Genomic DNA, 17,155 nt, shown 5'->3' with positions numbered 1-17,155 from the left:
AAGGGTTAATGTATTTCACGAAGTCTGGTGGACAGGGTGGTAAAATGTAAATATAAAATTACGAAATTGACGTTTCTAGATTATTAACATCTACCGGTGACTATTTCATAAGTGTTGAAATTCCGTAGCTCAGGATTCTTGAACGCTAGGTTTACGGAGCGTTAAAACTAACTATTTACATTGCATTATAAAAATAATAAGACGGTACCTACCCATATTTTTAGGCATTCGTTCCCAATAAATTTGGTGAATGATTCCACATGGATGCGTCTTCACAATCTCAGTAATTGCGAATTAAAAATATTAGAATCCGCCATTTTGCCGGTTCCTGTAAACCTAGCACCATCGATCGTGAACCAACAAGTCACCCCCCAGTAATTTAGTGTACTCAACTACATTTTTTAGCAACGCCTGGTCAATTCGACTCTAGCTGAGCAAGATTCTCTTAAATGAACACCAACTCCCATTAAACGAACCAAAAATCATAGTAGTGGGAGACAGTTGGACTCCTACTATAGGAATCACCCGATTATGCGAACCAACTTGTCCAGGTTCCTATAAATGTTGTATTATATAAAAGATTAAATTAACGGGGCCTTCGGTAGATAAAGGGTTGAGGAATCCTCGGACAGTGGCGCGTGAATTATGTCTCTGTGCGAGTCCCTCGCATGATACGTCACTGAAGCATAGCTACCTCACGCAATCGATTTGTGCACGCAGCCGCCCAGGGCCGGCGACAAATGTCCCGTACAAAATAATTGCAAATTCAGAGGGAAATTCGCAGGGAAAGAAGAAAAGTATCTGGACAGGTGACGAATCGAGTTAGGGGTGGTTAATAACGGAGTCATTAGAAAAGGGCCCGGAGGCGAATGAGTACGCAACGCGCGATGCTCTACCCGGTGCAGACTGATCGAAGCAAAATAGGATAATAGCGACTTAGGGACACCCGGGGAGTTGGATTAACGCTGTTAAAGGATGCCGGAAATAGGTGGTATATTTATCGATCGGCCATGTCCAAAGCATACGGACGAAGTGTGCACGCACCGACTGGCAATTACGGTCTGTGATCTATAATAAATGGTCGTTTAAATCGTAACGCGGGACGCGCATCTCTGCGACCCGACGCGCGTAAATAGTCAGCCTGCCTAAGCCAGGCCCGCCCTTTGTGAGACTCGGCGAAACGATTCGAAATTTTCTGTTAAACTAGCTGCTGACAGTTAAACGATCGGCTCCTTCAGCCCCCGAAATTACGCGAAACGTTATTCCGTCGGCCGCGGCCAAAATCCTCGGGGATCCGTTGGACACTTTTCAAACCGGGCATTGTTTATATTTTCCTACAGTTTCCATCCCGTTATTTATACTGACAGCCGCGCACTTTGTTTTGCTAGGCGGAGTCGGTCAAAACCCGCTTTGATATTTCGAGAAAGAAAGTTTATTAGCGACGACGCGCCGCGGCCGTTGGCTCCGTTCGCGCCGCCACTTTATATTTTGCGGGAACGGTGTTGCTTTTGTAATAAATCGGCGGCTGCTTCGTTATTTCGAGTATCTTTAAGTATTTTCAGTATTATTTTATCGATAGCGTCGAGTAGGATGACGCGATATCGAGGAGTCGAACGAACGAATCGGGGACGCGAGGCTAGAAAGCTGAAAATAATATTCGCGACATAAACATAAATTGGTTTGAGAGACGCGGACTCGGTAAGCTGTTTCCGGGGTTACTTCTAATAATCTAGGTTGTAAACGATGCAGTGGAAGATACAAAATGTTAAAAGCTGCTGCGGGCGATCTATTTTCTTGAAATATTGATCACTCGAAAGTCCCGCGGATCGTGAGGCGCTGTATCGTCGAGTTGCAAAACAGAAATTGGATAGCTGAGAACGTGTTTCGTTCCCTCATTCGTATCAACAGCTTTCTAATTTGATTTTTCAAAAGTTATTCGTCAAACATTCCTTCGAGGTACAACATTTCGTTTAACCCTTTGCACTATTGTCCTTGGCACTATTTTCATTCCGAAACTAAATTTTTCTTCCGTCTTAGAATATTTTCATGTTATTCATACGAAACTGATTCGATTTCCACATACTATATTTAAATGTTTAGTATGTAACGAATAATAATGTAACAAATATTTTGTAATATTTTTTGTAATTTCCTTGAAATATTGCCACCACAATTTCTAGCGGTGCTTCAGAGTCACCACTCGAGTGCTAAGGGTTAAACATATGAAATATTTCCGCTATACTGAAAATTACAGGAGTTGAATAAATTTTAATATTTAGCACGAGGGCCTATCTGTTCTTTATAAGTGTTTAAAAATTAGTTTCTGCGTTGAAAAATCGAAAGAGTAACTAATGTCGAAAATGTTAACTTCCAATTTCTGTGGCTGACGGGGCAGAGGTTATTTTGTTAGGATGCTCCGATTGGTAGTATACTTCGTAGCATATTTCGAAAGTGGGGTTCAATGACATCTTGGCAATTAACTGCGATTTGCCTGGCGGGTAGACAACACTGACTTGTTTGGCCGAGTGTCACGTAGCCACTTGTTGGTCGCGAGTGTCACATGGTAAACAGTATTTAAATTTTCGTGGAATGAACCTCAGACCTCAGTATGATTCGCAATGACAAATTTTCTTGTGTCGGTCATACATACAGCTACCAACAAATAATAATACAGTGCCAGACAATAGAAAGCGGAAAGGGAAATACGCGCCAAACTAATTGCATTTTCTCAATCGACACGTTGGCATACAAGGGTGAGTTTTCGACCGAACTTAAATATTAATTTTTACTGTAACGTATTGGGAAGAATTAAGTGTTATCAGAATTAAAGGGCTGGAGGAATAGTCACTATGACAAATTGTATCTTGTCAATTTTGATTTAAATTACATTGATTTTGTTGAATTTTCTGGGGATTCTAATTTGGAAATCAACGTTCTGATATTGTTACACTACTAAACTCCAGTAAAATCGACCGGTTTTGCATCTCTCAATTATTATAATTACACAAAGATCTTGCCATGAGAAATGGATCAATTGCACAAAATCTGATCAAACGAACTACTCGGTTTAAAGTAATAATAAATAAATAAACAACTTCAATTTTTTCATTTTTACAGAGCCACACATATTGGTCACTTAGAACGGTTCGACAGGTTTAGTGTGAAATTCCAAAATTAAGAACGATTGAAGACAATCTGTGGGATGTTATTAATTGCTTGATTTATTTATTCGAGCACTATAAGGTACCGCAATCGGTTTTCACTGTCCGCTACTTTCAGTGTGCTCTCACCCGAGTGCTGGCAAAACGGGTGACAAAATCCGGTTGCTTGCATCAGGCCTAAAACTAGTAACAGAGAAGAAAGTTTCGGCGAATGATTCAGAAGATGTTTCGTAGGACACCCCACGTAGTCACCCCTCTGACTAATCCGCAAACGAAACTCGCGAGATACTGCCATCCATGTGGATCAGAGACAATAGAGAATGCTACGGATGGAAGAATATTTGACGAATTTTTATTGAAATGATATTAATGTTCGAGTACAAATTTAAATACGTGGTCTGTAGTTCAGCGTTAAATTGTTGAGTGCTACTCGAATGAAAAAGGGACAGCAAAGAGCATGTAGTAACGATTATCGAATGCAATAACTCGGTTGTGGTATTATTCAAGCAAGAAATACGAAAAGTAGCGTTGTCATGTTTTAATAGTTCTGTAAGACCCAGCGACAGTTTTGCAACCGATTGCGGTTTTCGTTACCGCCTACCATTAACGTTTAATTTGACGGAACGTTTCTTTAGCTTCATGACTTGCGGGAAAATGGTTAATACTTTTTCAGTAGATCTACCGTTTAATATCGCTAGAAATTATACATTTTTTTGCCGTTAGTATTACGTCTTTCTGTAACGGTTCAGGAGAATAGTTGGTATACAATATTAGAATTGGGTAAGGGACCCGATTACTGTGCCTATATTAATTACTTTCACAGCATAATGAATATTAGAAAAGAGATATATAACATACATATTAACTGATACTAATGGAAAAAATTTAACATCTCTTTTTTCATATTCATTACGCTTTAAAAATAAGTATAATTAATATAGGCACAGTAATTGGGTCGCTTATCCTAGTATGTTCAAAAATAGAAGGGCAAAGGAAGCAAAATGATCTCTGAAGTTCTCAGATATTTTTGTAGCGTAACGGGGAATGTGTAATCGCTCGGGCAACGTCAAGAGTTTTACGTTTACAGTAATTAGTAACGTTGCGTATATTGAGTTATATTGAGTTTCACATACCAACGTGTAAGAGGAATCCCAGTTGATAGGTGTTTCAGAAGAAACTTATAATCAGCCATCAGCAATACGCGCAGCAATGCGAAGCATTGATATGCATGATAGGCGATACGTGCTTATCGATTAATTACTTTCGTGACGTTCGAACTTGGAGTTAATCTACCTTATGAAATATTACCGATCTTCCCGGTAACGTACTTCAGAAATGCCCAATTTACTCCTAAATGTTCACTTAATAACATATCCTAAAAATTAAATACTGTTAACTATTTAAGCCCTAATTCGTACAAATCTACGAATAGTTACGAATTCAGTCGTGTAAGTATAGAAATAAATATCGAAAGAGGAGCGACGGGTGGGGGTCAGTTTACAAAAGTAACAAGGCTAAACTTATTTCGATTTTTCGCAAATGTCATTTAACACTAAATTTACGAGACCCGTCAAAATGACGGACTCGAGATTTCTAAATTTACAATTATTAAGACTGCAAGGACGCACTTGCGAAGAATTGTTCAATAGATTCCTTTCATTGAGCACACATTACAATAAAAATGGCTGAAAATCTAAGTAACTACAATTTCGTTATTTTCACCACGCAATGTGAAATAGTCACTTTTGGTGCTCCATAAACTTAGTGTTAACCAGCTACGGTGTAACGTTAACAAATTCTGTTTGCAATTTCTCAGTCCTCGCAATCTGCCTCGGGATCCTCCATTAAAGGGTTGAACGCCAAACTAGAAACCCCAAAAATTCCATAAAATCAAAGTAAGTTATTCAATGAAATAAAAATTGCAAAAAATTAAATGCACGATACTGACTAATCCTCCAACTTTCTTGCATGTTACAGCTCCTAATTAAGTTTAGTAATACAATGAATATATCACCGTAAAAATTCATTTTAAAACCTTCACAAATAATTCCGACAACCACATACGGCTGACGTGGCGTTCAACGTGTTAAAGGGTTGATTCTCCGCAGAAGCAAGCGGGAAGAAGAGAGCGTGGGGCGACGCGGTTAGGGTAAAAACGCGGGTGATATCCGAAACAGAACGCAGAGATCGGTGTACCGTTGTCATTCGTCGACGTGTGTTTGTTTGGTGCCGGGTATAGTAAACCGGTCGCCGGCGTGGCGCGTTCGTGAGCGTGTAGGTGAAGGAGCCATGGTCGCGTCCGTTGCATGGGAGCCGGGGTAGAACGCATGTGCGTGGATGCATGCGTGTAGCTCTCGCGTACGTCGAGCGTGGCGTAGTGGCGATGAGCCTTGTCGAGTAGGAGAGACGGGAGAAAAAGAAAGAGAGAGAGAGAGAGAGAGACGCGCACGAGCTCGACGTCGTCTCTCGAGTGCCGTTACAACGTCCGAGGGAACTCTCGATAAACCTGAAACGTGCACCTCCGTCCTGAAGAGTGAGAGAGAGTGCGAGAGAGAGAGAGAGAGAGAGAGAGAGAGAGCATTAGGGTGAATCGAGAATGGATGGAAAACAGGATTCTTCGCGACGCAGGACTCTCTCTGGAGCACCGGGAGGCCCGTGGTTCGTGCGACCCCGGAGAGTTCGTTCTTTGTTCGACGTGTTAAGTACTCCGAGATTATTCCTTGGATTCCGGGGCTGCGTCGTTGATTGAGTCTGTTTTGGGTTTCTGCCCGGCAGCCCAGCATCTCGAGTGGTTCCACGATGTTTGGGGTGGTTCGAGTAGACGAGCCCCGGCCATTTAAGTGCACCCCGGGAGGGGGTAATGTGGTTTTATTATATAATAGATATGGGACATGGGCGCAACCGTGGAAAGATAAACATCGTTACCTTCTCGAGCCCCGGGACCTTTTAAAGCGGGCCAATAAAAAAGGATTCGAGATTTAGAGCCTGCGATAGAGGCAATTTTTAGACCACGTTTCTCGAAGGTTCAGTGTACCCTCCTTATGGGCTCCATCTTTTTCGGGTTCACTCTGTGGTCCTGCTTAGGTCTCTCTCTCTCTCTCTCTCGCCGCTGAAACGAGTGTTGTATTTCTTCATATATTTAACTCTGTTATCTAATTTTCTAGCCCCCAGGCAACATTTCAATTTCGAGGTCAGAATAAACATTTCCTACTTGAATCGCACCAAACTGGAGTGGAATGAAAATTCATTTCTTTTTTCTTTAATATGTTTAGTAAATTCTTCTTTACCGTTTTAAATTACACCATTTTTGGCATAAATCCATAAAATCCAATAAACCAATAAGTAGTTTTGGAAAGTTAATAATAGGGAACTGTCTACCTTTTGTTTCTGTGTAAAAAGCCTTCGGCAAGGTTCCGTAGCTCGCCATTTTCCTTTTTTCTTCTCCTCCACTCGAAATCGTTCTTCCTTCTCTTTGTTCTCTCTTCTGCGTGCAACGAATAGGAGTAAGTTCTGCGAATTTGATCACGAATTGTAAATGAATTTTTCATTGTTACGTCGAGTCGTATAACGTCTGCAGCGCGCGCGTTAAAGCATGTTTGCCCATTCTGTCACGCACGAATGAAATATCGTTATTAAAAGGGACGTGATTCTCCGCGACAAACACAGCTGGCGTTACTTTGCGTATATTCTTTTCCACGAACGGTTTCATAGTGACATTCGAACGTGTGAGAACGTATTAAATTCGATTTCGTCGGGCAATTACTGCGTCGCTTTTCCCGTTGCCCGAAAAATCGGCCAAGAATGGAATTCCTCGAATACAAGTAATGTAACGGTTGAAAGAAAATACGTTTAACCGCGAGGACAGTTTTCGCTCGTTTACCACCGAAACCGACGAAGAAATATTTATCCAGGGTTTTATCCGTTTCAACTTCCAGTCGTCGATTCCCTTGACTTTTACGCGCTTTACTATGGTGGCCCGAGTGATCGTGATCGAAAGCGTGAATCCGTTCGGTTGCATAAAGAAATTCTATCGTGGAACAAGCTTGAATGAAATGATCTAGGTTTACGAGGGACTGGTTGCGCTCCGAATTGGGAATAAATTGTACTTTTTTTTTTTGTTTCCTTGATTACTCGAAATACCACGCTCGGCATTGTTCCACACTTTCCCGGGAGTTACACAACATTTATATCTGTCCTACTCGCGAACCGTTACGAAACGACTCGATACCAAAACAGATCTTCGCTCCGAACTTTATATAGAGCTCGGTAACAACGATAATCGTGAACGGTTTGCCGGTTGTTATAGATGAACGGAGATCCCGGTTGGCCAATCGTAGCGCGCCTTATCGAATCGAGCGGACAACTTATCGTTAGAGGCCGGTTGTTGCCGCTGCGAACCCAAGTAAAAAAAAAATCGTCGATCATGCTATGTTTTCTCCCCATGGGCACCAATGGGTTTCATCCCGCGATTTATCGATCGCGCGGTGAAAGTGACGCCGTTTGATACAAATTTAGAAAGCCGATCTCGTGCCATCCTACATTTTGCTCTGAATGCGACGCGTGTGTGTTTTCGTGTTGCACGGTTTATAGGTCGTTTCGTTTCGTTTCGAAATCATTTGGATCGGCACTTAATTAACCCGCAGATCTTTATCGATCTTGTCTCGTGTCCCTTGTCGCTCCGGCAGCACCCTAATTAGCTGAATCAGATTCGTTCCTGATCTAATCCGAGTATTATTGACATATATCGAGAGTTCACTGTACCAACGAAGGGTCCGAGGGTTCGATATTGAAATTAATTTTTGAAGAATCAATCGACTTAGGTTTCGCGCAAGTAGACCAGAAGAGGTCGACGCAGGTCGGTGACCGTCAGCGCGGTGCGTTGACTATACTTCGCGGTTGTGTTTCGCGCGGTTCGATAGGCGTTCGTTAACGCGTAAAAAGCTCGAGTAGTCGTAACAAATTAGCCGGACAACAATGGAGAGATCCACCGTATCCCTTTTGCCGGTGTTCCGATGCGGTCACGGAACAACGAATCGACTCGCGTGCAACTATACTACTATCCGTCATTCGGACCGCTTCGCTATGACGTAGCAGAATTTCTTCGTGATTCATCTTCCCCCCACCCCGCCTCTGCGGTATCTTTTTCGCTAATCAGATTTTCATGAGATTCATCGCGGCGTACAAGACCGGCGACTACGTTCCGAGACAATCCTTGCGTTCGAGGACGCAGTTCATTATACGCCGAGTTGCCGCAACAATGCAGCCGCGAGAGAAGTATTTATCGCGGGAATCAAGGTCGCAGTTGCAAGCATGTATGAAGCACGGTTAATTGTCCGTTTTTGAGGAGCGAGTCGTTCATACGCCGATGGCATTGAGCGAGCTGTCCTGCCCGTGTTAGGGTAATTCGCACTTCGATTGTTACTCTGGATACGGCCTTGTCTCTGCTGTTTGCAGCGGGGAATGATAAGAGCAGAGTGCTATCTGAGAATTCTTCTTCTATATTTATTTACATTTTATTATGTAATTTTCACCGTCAGTTGAAAGTATACAGCTCTAGAAATATTCTCAGCAAAATTAGAAAACAGTTTTCTCGAGGCGGGTTCCTGAAATCATTAGACTGCGGACTTTAGGCATTTATGAAAAAGAAATGAGGGAAAGATTCAAAACATTATTATTCATTCATTATTCGCAAAATTGTCACGGTTCAAGCATCGACAATTTATGAACATCATAGCGTTCAGATACTCTTAGGATGCACCGTGTATTTGTGAAGACCCCTAATTACTGGACTGCGGATTTGATGCACTCGTGACAAGTATGACTGGGTCGAATACAAGAAAAGGTATTAACCTTTAACCTTGGTGGAGGCCTAGAATTCGGAGGGATCCAAGGGTTGAAAGAATTTGATAGTACCGTTACATTGTCGTGAATTGATTAAAATTATTACAAAAGGACATGCATTTCTATTTTGCTTAACACTGGAACGACCGAGCAATAAATGCGACTGACGTATGTTGCTTTGTAACAGTGACAAGACTGTGCCCATTCAACTTTTATCGTAATATGTGCTTCAATGAAGAGGTTCATTAAAACATTTCCGATGAAAACATTTTTACAATTTCAATAATTGTAAAAGAAAAAATTAGGAAGCAGTCATTTTGACTGCTCCGGTCGTTCTAGTGTTAAATCTAACAAGTATTTAATCTCTTGCGTCAGAGAAGATTTTCCGAAAGAGAAAAGGGATCGTCTGGCGAGAATTTTGAAATAATGGGCGGGGCATGATTGTCGTACGGGAGAGGCTTCACTTTGTAAAATTGCGCGTTCGCGCACGCAGGCTTCTTCTGTTCGGCCAGAAGTTTGAAAGTTTGCGAATTGAACGCTACTCTGTCACTGTGCTGGCAGACAGGCGTTCCGAGTTGACTGTACAGAGGGAGTTTGTCGCGTGACGGAAACTTGTCTATTGTTCCGGCGTGCAGGCGCCACCGCAGGTTTGCATTGGAGTCTGCACAGCCTATTTAGCAGAAGTTGTATTCCCGTGGAAAGCCTACGCTCGGAACAGAGAGCCTGTCTGTTGCGTCTGCTATCGGCAAGGTGTCTTAAAGCGCGGTGGTCTGCCTCTCTATTATGGTTGCGCAACAGCGGGAATCGTCGAACGAGGAACGCGAAAGCTTTTCTCGCGAATGACGCAGCTCGCGTCTCCGTTTCACCGGTCTCGAACGAAGTGTATTGCGTTCTTCGCGTTCGAGATTTTGTAAGATGCGCTTGGAAAAATACTGTCGTTTCGTTGGGAATCGATAGAAAGTTTTAATGAAAATGCGATAATCGTGTCCGACGAAATGTACGCGTCGGTAGGATGATTTCTATCGGCTTAGAAACCGGTTCGACGTCAACTGCAAAAAGTAATGAGATGCACCGCTCGAGAGCACCTACTTTTGACGGATTCCAGATATATCTTGATCGGTACGAAGACGAAGGTAAAAACATAATCACGGCGTTGTAGGTTTCCAAGTAACCGAGGTAAAGAGGACGGAGTGGTACCCTTTGAAAGCCGACGGGAACGCTGACTTTCGAACGATCGATTAAATTATACGGTAGTCCTTGCTCGATTCACTGTGACTTTCGCTTCGCGCATCCCGAGTGGAATCGTAAGATCCGCTTGATACACCTGACTGCATTTAGGTCTGGAAGCCGGGAATCAATGGCAGATCAGACAGCACCGTTTTGCCATTCATTAAAGTCGGTGTACACTCTCTAACCTAGTCAATCCGCGCGGTACGCGAATATGCAGATCGTCTATCAAAATCACCCTACTTACGCGCCACTTCGACATTCATTCATGTTTCAACTTGGTACGTCAAATGTAACGTTAATCCTTTGCAGTCGATTTCAACTCGAACACGAAACATTTCTTCCGACCTAGAATATTCCCCATATTCTATTCTATTCTACATGTACATATTTTATATATGTGCATGTATATATTTTTTTATGTTAAACATACGAAAACGGTGGAATTTACTCGTACAATGCCGAAGTGTTTAGTAATTAAATACAGACAAATTTAATAATGTCGAAAATATTTTGAATAATGATCCAGCAATTTTTAGCGACTTACAGTCGCCATTCGAGAGCTAAGAGTTGAAATATCCGCATAATTTCTTCTATTGTTGATAGACTTCTGAGAAATATATTCGATTCCATGTCAATCCACAGAGACACCAGCTGGCCCATTTGCATAATGCGTACACAATATACAATGCATCCAGCACATCTGTTTCTCGTCTCGTCTGACATCGACTGTGCTTAATCCGGCTCGTTTCAAAAAGAAAGAACGCACGGTTCGCGTGTAATAAATTATGCAAATGTTCGGTCAAGGAAGGCGCTCTTTCTATCAATAGAAAATTAAATTCTACGAGCTACCAAGCCTTCTCGGAAAAATAAAATAGAACTGTTTTGTCATCTGTGTTTAATCTGACTCATTAAAAAAAAAAAAAAAAAGAGGAACAGATCGGCTTGCGTTGTGAAAGTATTCAGTGAAGAAAGTCACTCTTTTTACTTATATAAAATAGAATTCTACATTTTAGCGTGACCTCTTTCCATGCAAGCTCGTAATCAGTTTTCTTCGTGATTTGCTAAGATAACGAGTTTGTATTTCGGTAAACAAAGATGGTTAATCGAGAAATAAATATTTGCGGCGACGCGTTTTCGCGTTGCTGGCTCGACCAAGGTCTTTTTCTCGCCTCGTGCAAACAGTTTTCTTCTTCCGCTCTCTCACACCCACCGAGTCTCCGTGCGTCGCTTTTTCCGCCATACTTCCTTTCCCTTGCGCGACGTCAATTCGAAGCCTGTATTTATCGCGAGCCTCTTAGTTACTGCACTTAAAACTCGCGTTGAATCGTGTACGTATCTATTACGTCCATTAAACAATTTACTGCATCACACCGCGATCTAATAAAAGTGATTGCGTGCGTGCAGCTCGAAACGAGAATGTTCTTCATTCGTACGTTTTATAAATTTGTAGTACTGCGGCGAATGAGCTTTTGGACAAGATACACCAATCGAAAGTTGGTTAGGAGCGAGAGATCACCGCGTCCGTTAACTTTGTGACTTTATTCGACGCCGGTCATTCTTCAAGGCCTCTTGAAGACCCTATCCTCGGCGACCCTCTCGCGTTCACCAGTTTTAATACCGTGGAAACTCGGTGGCGCGGTGTAAAAAGAAAAAAGAAAAAAGAGAACTTCTCACGCTTCGCGTGCTCCTCTCGCGGAGAATTTCCTTTTCGTATATAGTCGAACGCGTACCGTGAGAAGTAAGGCTGAAATTGCAATGGAGCACTGACAAAATCTCCCTACTTTACGGGGAAATGTTAATGGGAGAAATTACGGGCAGAGTACAGTTTTTGCAGAATTTATGTGGCCACTTGAAATAACTAATTCACACGAACATCGTAACGTTACGACGTGGCCGAACATCATATACTGGGAAAATTGTAATATGCCGAAACAATACAAAACTAAGAACATTGTTACGCCATTTTCGACCTATTGGAATTATTAAAAGAAAATTCTCATTTTCACTTTCTGTTTCTGACAATTAACTTACAAAATCAACATTAACACGTTCGTCGCCGCGTCACCCATATGTGGTTGACGGAATTATTTGTGCAGGTTTTAAAACGAATTTTTACGTTGATATATTCATTGTACTAAACTTGATTAGGATCTGTAACATGCAAGAAAGTTGGAGGATTACTCAGTATCATACATTTAATTTTTTGCAATTTTTATTTCATTAAATAACTTATTTTGATTATATGGAATTTTTCGGGTTTCTAGTTGGGCGTTCAAAGTGTTAATTCAACATTAATGAATAATCGAACAAATGGAGAACCGTTCATGGGAACGTGACGCGAAGCCAAAGACTATTTTCGCATCTGAAGGAGTGCACGAAATTAGGGTGTGCTAAGTAAAAGGTGAGTGGTGTGCGCTGTGTTTGTAAACAGTGTGCGGAATACGACATTCTCATTACGCAATCCACGCACCCTCGTGATGACTTTCTGTAGACCTAACACTTTGGCAATGCGAGAGCAGAGGGTGAACACCCCATGCAAATGTCAGATGCGAGGAAACGCGATCAATAACAGTCCGCGAAGTAGCAAGCTTCGAAACTGGGAAACACATACAGGCTAAGGGATTTTTAGAGCATAATGAATATTAAAAAAGAGATATACAATGTAATGTCTCTTTTTCAATATTCATTATGTTCTAAAAGTAAGTGTAATTACTATAGGCACAGTAATTGTTGCGCGCCTCATCTGGCGACACTGAAAAGATTGTAAAGGCAAATTGATAGCAGACCCGATGATGATGATCCTCATTGATTGATGCACCTGTGTACGTGCATTGACATAAAGCTTTCGAAGGAACCACAGGCAGCGTGTTCTAAAATTTGTCCACACGAAGCTGCAGGAATTTTTCAGATCGATAACCGTGCTCGGTGGTAATTCAATATTCGTTTAATTATGCGGAGTGAAATAACCTAGCATAACAGACATAGCACTGTCTTGTCTGGCTCTCCGCAGCCGGGTGAACAGTCTGGAGGGGCGGGTGAATCCCCTGCGCGTTAGGGGAAGTATTTCAATCAATAGTCCGTAGTCGGGTTGTCGGGGTGCTTAGCCGCATTCCTCGGGTCTAAAAATTCCGTCGGCCATAATCCACGGACGTCTGTCCGGTTGCGACGCGACCGACGGAATTATTTATCGGCGTAACAGGTGCTCTCGCCTCGCCTTTATCAGAAAACGTGTGAGACACGGCGTTGTGAATATGACGCGCAAGACCCGTAAATTGGTGCAACGTCGCGCCGCATGTTGACACATGCAAGCCGAGTCTAATAGCGATAGGCGAGCGACATTTTGCACCCGTTTGAAATGCATATTGATGATAATGTATGCAACGGCGTGTAGTGCGCGTGGTCGCCGGCTCGATTTAATTAAGAAAAAACACGCGCACGGAAGAAAATGTCACCTGCGACTCGACACAGTGGTAACGAATAACAACTCTCTCTTTACTTTGTTTCTTCTCTGGTAGTTGTTAAATAGTTTTGTTTCGAATAGAATGTAGAACATGTCCGAAACATACGGTGCCATTTAAAGAAGTCAAGGTGACCTTTGCATTTTTTCAGATTTAACATTAGATTTTCTAATATTTTTAATTTAATATTATTAAGATTCTAAGGATGCATACATAAGAAATTATTTAGCAAATTTGTTTCTTTGGGTATTTATTTTGAAAATATTGCTAAAAATGTGGGTAGCACGTTCTTGTTATTTTGATGAAGTAATGAAAAATAGTTGCTTTTAGTTTCTCCGTAAACCTAGTGTTAAGAATATGCGAGCATGTAGCTCAGTAAGTACTGATAAACTTTTGTCTAACACAATTTTCAATTGTACTACCTGAAATGCCCAAAACAAGACTCCGTAGATTCGCGGTAAGGTAGAGTGACCACGTTACCGACAAAAATGGCGAAAAATGGTTTTACAACTTTTCGTCCTTATATGAGCATATTTTTCGCTGGGAAAGGGCTCATTCGAAAGAGGAAGGTTCGTGAGGTCATGAGCTAACGAGATTATGCAGATATTTGGTAAAATGAGCGTTACAAGTAGGCCAAAAATTGACTTAACGGGTAGACCCCGTATAATTTTCGTTTATAAGGTTCTGAACGCTTATTTTCGAGCATGTTGCGAGATGTTCGAAAGACACATTGGTCCAGCAAGCATCTCGTGGGTCGTCGAAGGGAAAGTAGAATGGACAGAACGCGCACGTTTAGTGGTACGCTCAAGTTCGATCTGTGACCGATTAAAATCTCATTAGACAATCGGACAAACGATTGCGAGCACTCGATTTAAACCGTGCTACGAACGGAGTACAATTTCCTGAAGGCATTCCAACTATTAGAAAGGTGTACCGTGCGCAGTCGCGATACGTTAAACACTGATTAGAGTTCCTGGATGCAAGAACAAATGATTTCGTACGATTCGTTCACTGTGCACGAATGGGAATGTTTCCTTCTCGGTTTGATTATACAGGGTGGGCTAGAATTTGCACACCGTAAGAATGTTCTCGAGAAATCTGTTAAGTTTCCGAATTTGTATCTCGTATTTTTGACCCCGTGTTTTCTCGTATTCGAAACCAAGAGTAAATCCATTGTTTGATTCAAGCATTCGAATTAAACAGTATTTTTCGAATAGTGTTTACGAAACACGTTGATTTATGGTAGGTTTCCTTCAACTATTTGAAATGCTCGCCCGCCCATGCAGCAAGCAATAGTGAAATTAATCAGAGCGGCAAACATAAACATAGACGAGAACCGGGCTACCTTCGAGCCGACAAGGATGAACGAGACAAGATCGCCAACAGTCGAGGCGACGTGCAGATTTAATTAAACTTTCGGATAATTATTTCGAGTGTCAATGAAAAGTTGGAATGCGTTCTTGGCTGCGTTCGTTCGCCCCGGTGTAAAAGAAGGCAGGTGGGAGTGTCTGGCCAGAGACATCGGTAACATACGCGTCAGTTCATCGTTCAATGTCGGACGATTTGGCAAAAACGTAACACTGTTCACAATTAATGCTATCCATGCGCCGATAAATTCTCGTCCCGATGCTTTTGCGGAAGCGCGAGGGAAACGTTGAAAATGAGCCAGCGCCGAACGAGGACAGCTGGAATAAGCGATGCGGAACACGATGTTGCCACCGCGTATATGTGTTCTTCTCTGTGTGCAACAATTATCGCCGATAGGCTATGTCGAAAACTCGGCTGACAAATAATTGCTAATGGAATACACGAGAGCTCGGTAGTCCGACTGTCGACGAGACCGTTAGTCTTCCCGGTTTGTCTCGGAACGTCATTTTTGCAACAATCTGCAGACCGATGCCTATTATTTTACAATAATTACCTTGAATCGCTGCATTAAAATAGAATCGTGCGATTCTCTCAAGTCAATTATAGTAATTCTCTGTTTATCCAAGTGCTTGCTGTAATGTCACCTAGGACTCGTAAATGTATACAGCCTTTTTAAACAATGACGGATAAGATTCATATATATACAGTCTAAACCAGTGGCTCTAAAACTGGGTGCCGCAAAATTTTCAATTGTTTATGTGTAAAACGCCAAATATTTCGCACTGGGTTTACGGAGCACTGAAAGTGGCCAGTTTGGATTATTTCAGAAAATTTTAAAGAATATATTCAACCAGATTTTTAGCTTTTACCATAATACATGTTTCAAGGAATAAATCTGTTAGATAAATTTCCCGTAAATGCATTTTTACAATCACAATAATTGTAAATTGAAGAAATAGGTGTTAACTACCACCACTATCCAAATGTCTAGATCTAAAATAAGAGAATATGACAATAGGGGTGCCATGAATTTCGTTTACTGATTTCACTGTGCCGGCAGACAAAAAAGTTTGAAAACAACGGATCTCAACAATGTTTTCATCGTATCATAGAGAGGCCTGTTACACAGTTACAATTAGTACCACTTGAAACATACTAGTCTCCTAAAAAAAATGTTTGATAGTACTATACGTCGGTCTGTTGTACGTTTACTGTCACATGAAACGCATACAATTGTCAGTCGTGTTAAACAGTTTGCTGATCGTGTTATACGTGGTTCTGGCAAACAAGTTTCAACGTCTAAAAGAAAACGAAGAGAGACCGAACCGGAAAAATCTCGGATCGGAGAGTGTACGCGGACTTAATCGCCGGACTGTACGGATTCATAGTAATTGCGATCGTTCGGACTGGTGACGGAGGAAATCGTTGGGAGCAGAAAACGTGTGCGAGGGCATCAAAATCAGTTCAGCTCGGCGACACGTGACGCGCGATCGCCACGTGAATCCGGCGAAGTCGTTGACCTTATCCTTGGGGTCCTTAAGGTGCAAAAACACACACGCGATACCGTTGGCACGAGTCGACGACGTGGAAATGCACCTGCTTCTGGTCGGTACACGGAGCCCCTGCAGTCACGGCGCATGGACCTGGCGATTCGCCTGCTGAGCGCGTTCGCCTGGCCGTGCACGTTGCACACTGCGCACTGCGCGCTGCGTTTCTTCGGCGGCGCTGGTTCCGCGTCGAGGAATCCGCGGAGGTCGCGCCGAGCGGATCGCGGACGCGGCATCCAGCTTCGGAATCCTCTTTTGTCCTCGGGACGGAAATTACACGGGAGGCAGCCGAGAAAAATGACAATGGAACAGTTGATTTCTGCGTAAGTACCGGAGGCACAGTTAGAGCAAACCACGGCCGCCGACAGTTAACGCTTTTCACGGCGCAACGTCCCTTTCAATGTCACGCCGTACCGTTTTCTTTCGTCTCCGAAATGAGACATCGGGCATCAGCACGCGCGGCAACCTCTGACAGCGAATCCTGGAACGCTATCCCGCAAGGCGAACTGGAATTTGCGAGTGGTACTGTCACTGTTAAATAGTGCACGGC

The 17,155-nt window shown here is 42.4% G+C and overlaps 1 protein-coding gene across 1 annotated transcript in view; it reads left to right on the top strand.

The window, feature by feature from the left end:
• The window catches only part of Smash (smallish), a 196,766-nt gene that overhangs the window by 1,096 nt on the left and 178,515 nt on the right, over positions 1-17,155 (top strand). The gene's annotated exons all lie outside the window — the stretch shown is intronic.

This window comes from Halictus rubicundus, chromosome 16, assembly GCF_050948215.1.
Source record: "Halictus rubicundus isolate RS-2024b chromosome 16, iyHalRubi1_principal, whole genome shotgun sequence".
NCBI classification, from domain to species: Eukaryota; Metazoa; Arthropoda; class Insecta; order Hymenoptera; family Halictidae; genus Halictus; species Halictus rubicundus.
The sequence above is the reverse complement of the archived record's forward strand: the minus strand, read 5'-3'. Positions and strand labels throughout refer to the sequence as shown.